At 42.9% G+C, this 7,318-nt stretch overlaps 1 pseudogene; it reads left to right on the top strand.

The window, feature by feature from the left end:
• Positions 1-473: 473 nt before the first annotated feature.
• Positions 474-1,460, top strand: LOC101081967 (annotated as a pseudogene).
• Positions 1,461-7,318: the final 5,858 nt, after the last annotated feature.

A 7,318-nucleotide genomic window follows, 5' to 3' on the forward strand; every position in this document is an offset into this window, starting at 1 on the left:
TGCCAGGGGCTGGGGGAGAGGTTTCTGTTTGGAACAATAAAATAGTTTTGGAAACAGATAATGGTGATGACCACACAATACTGTGAATGTGCTTAGTGTCACTCAAGCGTTTAAAAATAATTAAAGGGTAAATTTTATGTTGTGTGTATTTAACAACAAAAATAAGTTCTCATTCAAATCTCCTAATAATCCTATAAGTTATACAATAGATGGATTTGACCCAAGCAATCTGACTATAGATCCCAGGTTATTTTCCCATTTTTTTAAAAAGAGAGAGAGAGGGAGAGGCAGAGAGGGAGGCACAGAATCTGAAGCAGGCTCCAGGCTCTGAGACATCAGCACAGAGCCCGAGGAGAAACATGAACCCACGAACCGTGAGATCATGACCTGAGCTGACGTCGGACCTTAACCAACTTCACCCAGGTGCCCAACGGTATTTTCATCTTTAATGCACTTTTCAGTGAGTACACCATCCCGTGAATCTGAGTTCTTACTTTCATCACGAAGAAGTTCTCCTGCAAACAGGTCCTGTGGCCCCGGTTTTCCCGTTCCCCACCCATTCTGGACTACCCAGCAGCTACCTTTTGCATGACAATGGCCTTGCAACATGAATACGGATCCAGCTCAGCTCCACTGCCTGCCTTGCCCCGAAGCGCCCGATTCTAGGGACTCTTCTCCAGTGCCTGAGATTGATGGGCCTGAAGAAAATTATGCATCCCTGCAAATGTCATCAGCTGAGACCCCCCACACGGAGACTATCTCTCCTCCTCTTCCTTCCTCCATGGATCTACTTGTTCAGGACAGCCCCGATTCTTCCACAGTCCCAGAGTAAAAGTGATACCCACTTCTGCAGAGGAGATCACCGCGAAGAAGGACGATCCAGCTCAGGGCAAGAAACAGAAGATCAGAACCGTCTTCTCTCAGACCCAGCTATATGTACTCAACGATAGATTTCAGAGACAGAAGTACCTCGGTCTCCAGCAGATGCAAGAACTTTCCAACATTCTGAACCTTAGCTATAAGCAGGTTAAGACCTGGTTCCAGAACCAGAGAATGAAATGTAAGAGGTGGCAAAAAAACAACTGGCCAAAGAATAACAACACTGTGACTCAGAACAGCTCTGCAAATCCAGAATACCCAGGCTTCTATTCCTATCACCAGGGATACCTGATGAACACTTCCAGAAACCTTCCAATATGGGGCAACCAGACCTGGAACAGCCAGTCGTGGAGCAACCAGACCTGGAACAGTCAGACCTGGTGCCCCCAAGCCTGGAATGGCCAGGCCTGGAACAGTCAGCTGCACGACTGTGGAGAGGAATCCCCGCAGCCCCAGATACAGTTAGCGCAAAATTCTGTCAGCGATTTGCAGTCCATCTTACAAATGTTTTGAAGGGACACATGCACCCCCATGTTTATAGCAGCACTATTGACAATAACCAAAGTATGGAAAGAGCCCAGATGTCCATCGATGGATGAATGGATAAAGAAAATGTGGTGTATATATATATATATATATATATATATATATATATATATAATGGAGTATTACTCGGCAATCAAAAAGAATGAAATCTTGCCATTTGCAACTACGTGGATGGAACTGGAGGGTATTATGCTAAGTGAAAAGAGTCAGTCAGAGAAAGACAAATATCAAATGACTTCACTCATATGAGGACTTTAAGAGACTAAACAGATGAACATAAGGGAAGGGAAACAAAAATAATATAAAAACAGGGAGGGGGACAAACCATAAAGACTCATAAATAGGGATAACAAACTGAGGGTTACTGGAGGGGGTGTGGGAGGGGGGATGGGCTAAATGGGTAAGGGGCACTAAGGAATCTACTCCTGAAATCATTGCTGTACTATATGCTAATTTGGATGTCAATTTAAAAAAATTAAAAATAAAAACACACACACACACAAAAAATGTGTCAGTTTCCTGACAGTGAGCTTTGTCTGAACATTATTTTGAGCTTATGTACTTAAACATATTTGATGTGTTTCAATCTGTTGTAGTTACCATGGTAGGCCATGTCCCCTGTCCACGTCCCTATCCCAGGAACCTGTGAACATGTTCCATTACATGGCAAAGATAAGTTAAAGTAGCAAATAGAATCAAGGATGCTAACCAGTTGACCTTAAAATAGGGAGATATCCTGGATGACTTGGGTGGGCCCAATGTACTCACAAGGGTACTTAAAAGCAGAAGAGGGAGGCAGAAAGAGGAGGTTAAGGGTCATGGGATGTGAGGACTGTTGCTAGTTTTGCAGATGGAGGAATGTGGTCATGAGTCAAGGACTGCCTGCAGTCAGTCCCCTTGCATTCCTTGGGAAGTCATGCTGGAAAAGGCAAGAAATAGATTTCCCCCCAAAGCTTCCAGAAAGGAGTGCAGACCTGCTGACACCTTGATTTTAGCTCAGTGAGACCATGTTGGCCTTCTAACCTACAGAACTGCAACTTTATGTTGTTTTAAGCCACTAAGTTGTGGTAACTTGTTATAGGGACAATAGAGAACTAGTACAGTTACCATCCTTACTGATGTTCATATTGATTCATCTTTGGCCAGTGTGATCCTTTTCAAACTGGCTTCTAAATCCTTGAGTTTTCTTGCTTTCTGGTATGACAAGATGTTCCTGGCCCACCTACTGGTAAGCTCTTGGAATTTGACTTCTATTTAAATTTATCGTATTCCCTTGACTGTAATCAGGGATTTTCAATAGGAAAATCCAGTCCTTACCATTCGTGTCTTCTCTGCAGAACCTGACACTATTCATTTCTTTCCAAAAGACATCTATCCTCCCCTATGATATCACCACAGAATCTTGTTCCAAGCTCTTTTTGGGTCTTACTTCCTAACTCCCTAAGGCTGTCCTCAGGCCTCATTTCTTCTTTCTCCACACTGGTGCTTAGTAATCTCATCCATATAGTAATCTCTGCCTACAACGCGCCCCCCCCCCCCCCCCATGCCAGTGGGTTCTAAAACTGTATTTCTCCACCTCATCTCTCCTGGTACCAATACAGGACCTCATTTCCAACTGCTTGTTGTTGATAGCAGTCACCTATACAAACAGCTGGCACCTCAAATTCACAGCAAAACCTTTACTGTCATTGCCTGCCATCTCTTTTCTAGTTCTGCTAATGGTTCTCTCTGGCACTCAGATTCAAACTCAGGGTGCTATTTTAAAATCTTCCTTGTCCTACGACCCTCCTAAAATTAGAAATATAACTACCGCCAACTAATTATAATATTTTCACTTTTGTTTTGTTATGCCATAAGAAATAAGAATTTTTAAAGTTTATTTTGTCCTTGAGTGTCTGTTTATGGACAAAGACCCTCCTCCCTCCCCCCATGAGAATCCAAATAACCATCAGAGATTGCTTTGTGAGGGAACTAGAGCACAGGGATTGGATGGTTTGAAGAGTTAATGGTGTCCAGCTACAATGGTGTGAGTAATGTGGGTCTTATCACAGAATTACAACATTTGAAGTCTTTGCTAAGCATCCCTCTTCACTGAAAAAGCTTAGGGGATCTCTGCCAATGCTTCTGCATCCTTTCTATACCCCATGCCTGACCAACCTTCTTTTGATTTCCTTAGAAATACTGGTGTCTTCAATTTGGTGGCAGACAAATCTTTCAGGCATATAAAAATCACAAAATTAACTGAGATGGGTATCTACTAAACTAGAAGTCGACATAGCTGTAAGTCTCTGTTTAACATTTGGTATAACCTCTAAGAAATATCACTTGAAAATTACTAGTTGCATGTATGCCATGATATGGACCTTAGTGGCCTGTGCATCATTGTGGATTTCAGCGCCCTCTTGTGTTCACTACGAAGCCAAGCACAGCGGCTCTCCAGGATTTGCCAATCATATTTTGAACCTCATCTCTTAAGTTCATGGGGAATGTGTGAATTTGGCTATCAGTTTTTTTGTTTGTTGGTTTTTAAATTTTTTTTTTTTTTTAATGCGGGGCTTGAACTCACAACCCTGAGATCACTACTTGACTGAGATCAAGAGTCAGACGCTGAACGGACGCTGGATAGTCACCCAGACATCCCTATCGGTTGTGAAAAGGATCTGTCGCCCTGAGAAGCATACGTGCACAGAGCCAGCTGTAGGAAAAACTGAGGACGTAAAATTCTTTAGCTCCTTTATTTTCTCGTTCATCCTATTCTCTCTCCAACACTTTCCTTTCCCCCATTTTATAGCCTCCAGAGCTCCCAGATCATATCTGATCCTGTAACTTCTTAAGTCATCTAAATTTATATATTATTTTCATGCTTCCAAGAAATATTTTCATATATTGGGCATCAAACTATGTTGTATAGATTGATAGATGGAACCAAAGAGATAAGTGATTATTTAAAAATTAAGTGCCATAGCTCTAGGCTCCAATGGGAAAAGCATTTAACCTCAGAAATGAGCTGGCTTTTTAGTCAAAGGCATGGAACTAACTGTGAAGAATGGGAAAGATTCACAACTCTTCCAGAATCTCAAAATGGCAATGACAGCTACAAATCAATGGACATTCATACCGTAGCTCAATGTTAAGGCCCCCCAAAATATCCAGGATACACTAAACAGGATTAAATTATACACAGTCATAGAATTCTTCTGGTTCTCCCTTCAGATAACTTAAAAAAGCATTTATTTTGAACCCTGTGTAAGGCCCTTCACGGACAAGCCAGTCACAGGGCCTGACAGGCCCATTAGCCCCGTCCACCTCAAGAATCTCAAGCTAACTAAAGGGGGTCCTTGCTAGGCTGTTTTTGGATTAAGAAAAGACCACCAATTAGGATAGAAGTGGGCACCTGGAAACCTATTAAGTGGCTTGGTTTAAAAAGCTCTTCTTATCAGGGATAACTAATAAAGTAATTGGATTTTCTCCCTCAGGTAGTTGAATGGGAGTCAGCTGGTTGATAACAGGTGTAGACAAGACATAAAAGAGAAGCAGTCGAAAACAGGAGTCATATTAATGGCAGCATGCTGGGTTAAAAATACAACAACTCCTGCTGGAGGGAGGAGCAAACATGTTAATCTGGCCCCCAGAGCTGCCTTAGACTGTGAACGGTGCTGTTCTTAGAAGCCTGTATGATCGTGGCCTCCCTTGTCACAGTGAGTTTGTTTCCAATAACCCCCCATTACCTGAAATAGCGTGAGACCTCTGGTTCATGCAATCAAATAAGAGTAATTAACAGCAGCATGGGGATGAAAATTAGAGGAGACGATTTCTGCTGTCACAGAACTTAAATTGTAGTTGGGAAGATCATGCATATATATTTTTTTTAATATATATTTTTTCGACATTTATTTATTTTTGGGACAGAGAGAGACAGAGCATAAACGGGGGAGGGGCAGAGAGAGGGAGACACAGAATCGGAAACAGGCTCCAGGCTCTGAGCCATCAGCCCAGAGCCCGACGCGGGGCTCGAACTCACGGACCGCGAGATCGTGACCTGGCTGAAGTCGGACGCTTAACCGACTGCGCCACCCAGGCGCCCCGAGATCATGCATATTAATTCATGGAACATTCGTTTCCTACTGTCAAGTGGTGTGTACATATATATTTTTTGTTGTTGTTTATTCAATGTGAGAGAGAGAGAGTGAGAGAGTGAGGGAGGGGCAGAGGAGAGGGAGACACAGAATACGAAGCGGGGTCTGGGCTCTGAACTGTCAGCACAGAGCCAGATAGAGCCGGACCTGGGGCGCCAACCCACAAACAGTGAGATCATGACCTGAGCCGAAGTCAGACGCTTAACTGAGCCACCAAGGTGCCCCTGTCGAGTAGTATATTAAGTGCTAGGGAAAAAAAGATAAGTAGAACAGAGACCCTCTGCTCCAGAGGCTGAGACTCTGGCAGGAAAGGGACGGTGTGCAGGGGATACCCAGCACACAAACGGCATGGGGAGGGGCAAGTCACCAATGGTTGTGCCAAGAATCTGGATTTTTTTTTTTTTTTTTCAGATATAACAAGGTATTTAAAAGCTTTCTATCTTCTTTGTGTGTTCTCAGCCACTGACTAGTACTTAGGCGTAATATTCTTCAATTTTGTTATCAGTATCTAAAAGTGTTCTGTGTGTCATTGCATTTTAACTGTTCAGTCAAGGTGATGGACTGTTCTGAGTCACCCACAGTCTCACTTGGGGGGGGTGATCATGATTACTAGACTGGGTTGAGGTTACAAATTGCATGTGGCATCAGACAGTGAGAATTAGGGGGCAGGAGCAGAATGTATTGGAAAGAGTAAGGGCTTTGGACTCAGAGAGACTTGACTTTGAATCTTAGTTCTACCATTTGCTGATGAGCAATGTAACATCTCTCAGCTTCATTTCCTGATAAAGAGTACTCACTAATCCCCCACCCTGCATAGGATTGTTGTGCTAAATGAGACCAGGCATAGAAAACACCCACACCCATGCAACCTGAGAACAAAATATCAGAACTATAAAATAGCTAGTTATTATTTTTAATAAATATCTCTGACCTTGCTTACCAAAATAGTCACATATTGACTCATTTATAACTTACTAGAAGACAACCTACAAGAGGGCTATTATTAAAGTTTTTATTTCAGGAATAATTTGAAGAACAGAAGGCAACATATCTATGAATGTCAAAGTGAGCCTTCTTTCATGCCTGATTTGGAGCTAGCAATGCACTTACTCCAGAATTATCAACAAGGAGAGAGGAGGATTTAGAAAGCAGGCAATCCTGCTTTTCAGAAAAAAACAACGAAAGCCCTAGTGTTATTCACTCTGGCCTGGGATGCAGCTTGAAGCACCTGGGGCTTGGGGTAGGGAACTAAACCAGGGAGAGATACTGTTAGATTGTTGGGAAAGAAAAAGAATGTCAGCCTGTCATTAAAGCAGGGCTTGGATGCCAGGCAAGTTCTTTACAGGGGCAGGTCACAGAATAGAGCCTGGGGAAGCAGCTGAGGAAGCCTGGGAGTCACCTCTCTCTCACAGGTAGAGCTGCAATTAAGTAGATTGCAGTTACTGTTTAAAGATAATGCAGAAGCAATCAGGTCTTGGAAAGATAAAATCTGGGAGAAAGGAAAATTTGAGACAGAGGTAAAACCACAGGGTGTAGCTGTATTTTCCTTCTGGGCCCTTACTCATTTTGGGTCAAAAGCCAAAGAATCCAGGGGAAGGGCTTGGGCAGAGGGTCTCTACTAAAAGGTAAAGAAACTCTGCAGGGATGAAGAAACAAAAAGTAGAGAACAGAAGGGTGAATATCTCAGCAAGAAGGGGCAAAATGTGTACCCAACATCCTGCCCTTAAGACATCTTCCAAGTTTTCAAGCTGACCAAA

The sequence above is a fragment of the Felis catus genome, chromosome A2 (assembly GCF_018350175.1).
Source record: "Felis catus isolate Fca126 chromosome A2, F.catus_Fca126_mat1.0, whole genome shotgun sequence".
Taxonomy (NCBI): domain Eukaryota; kingdom Metazoa; phylum Chordata; class Mammalia; order Carnivora; family Felidae; genus Felis; species Felis catus.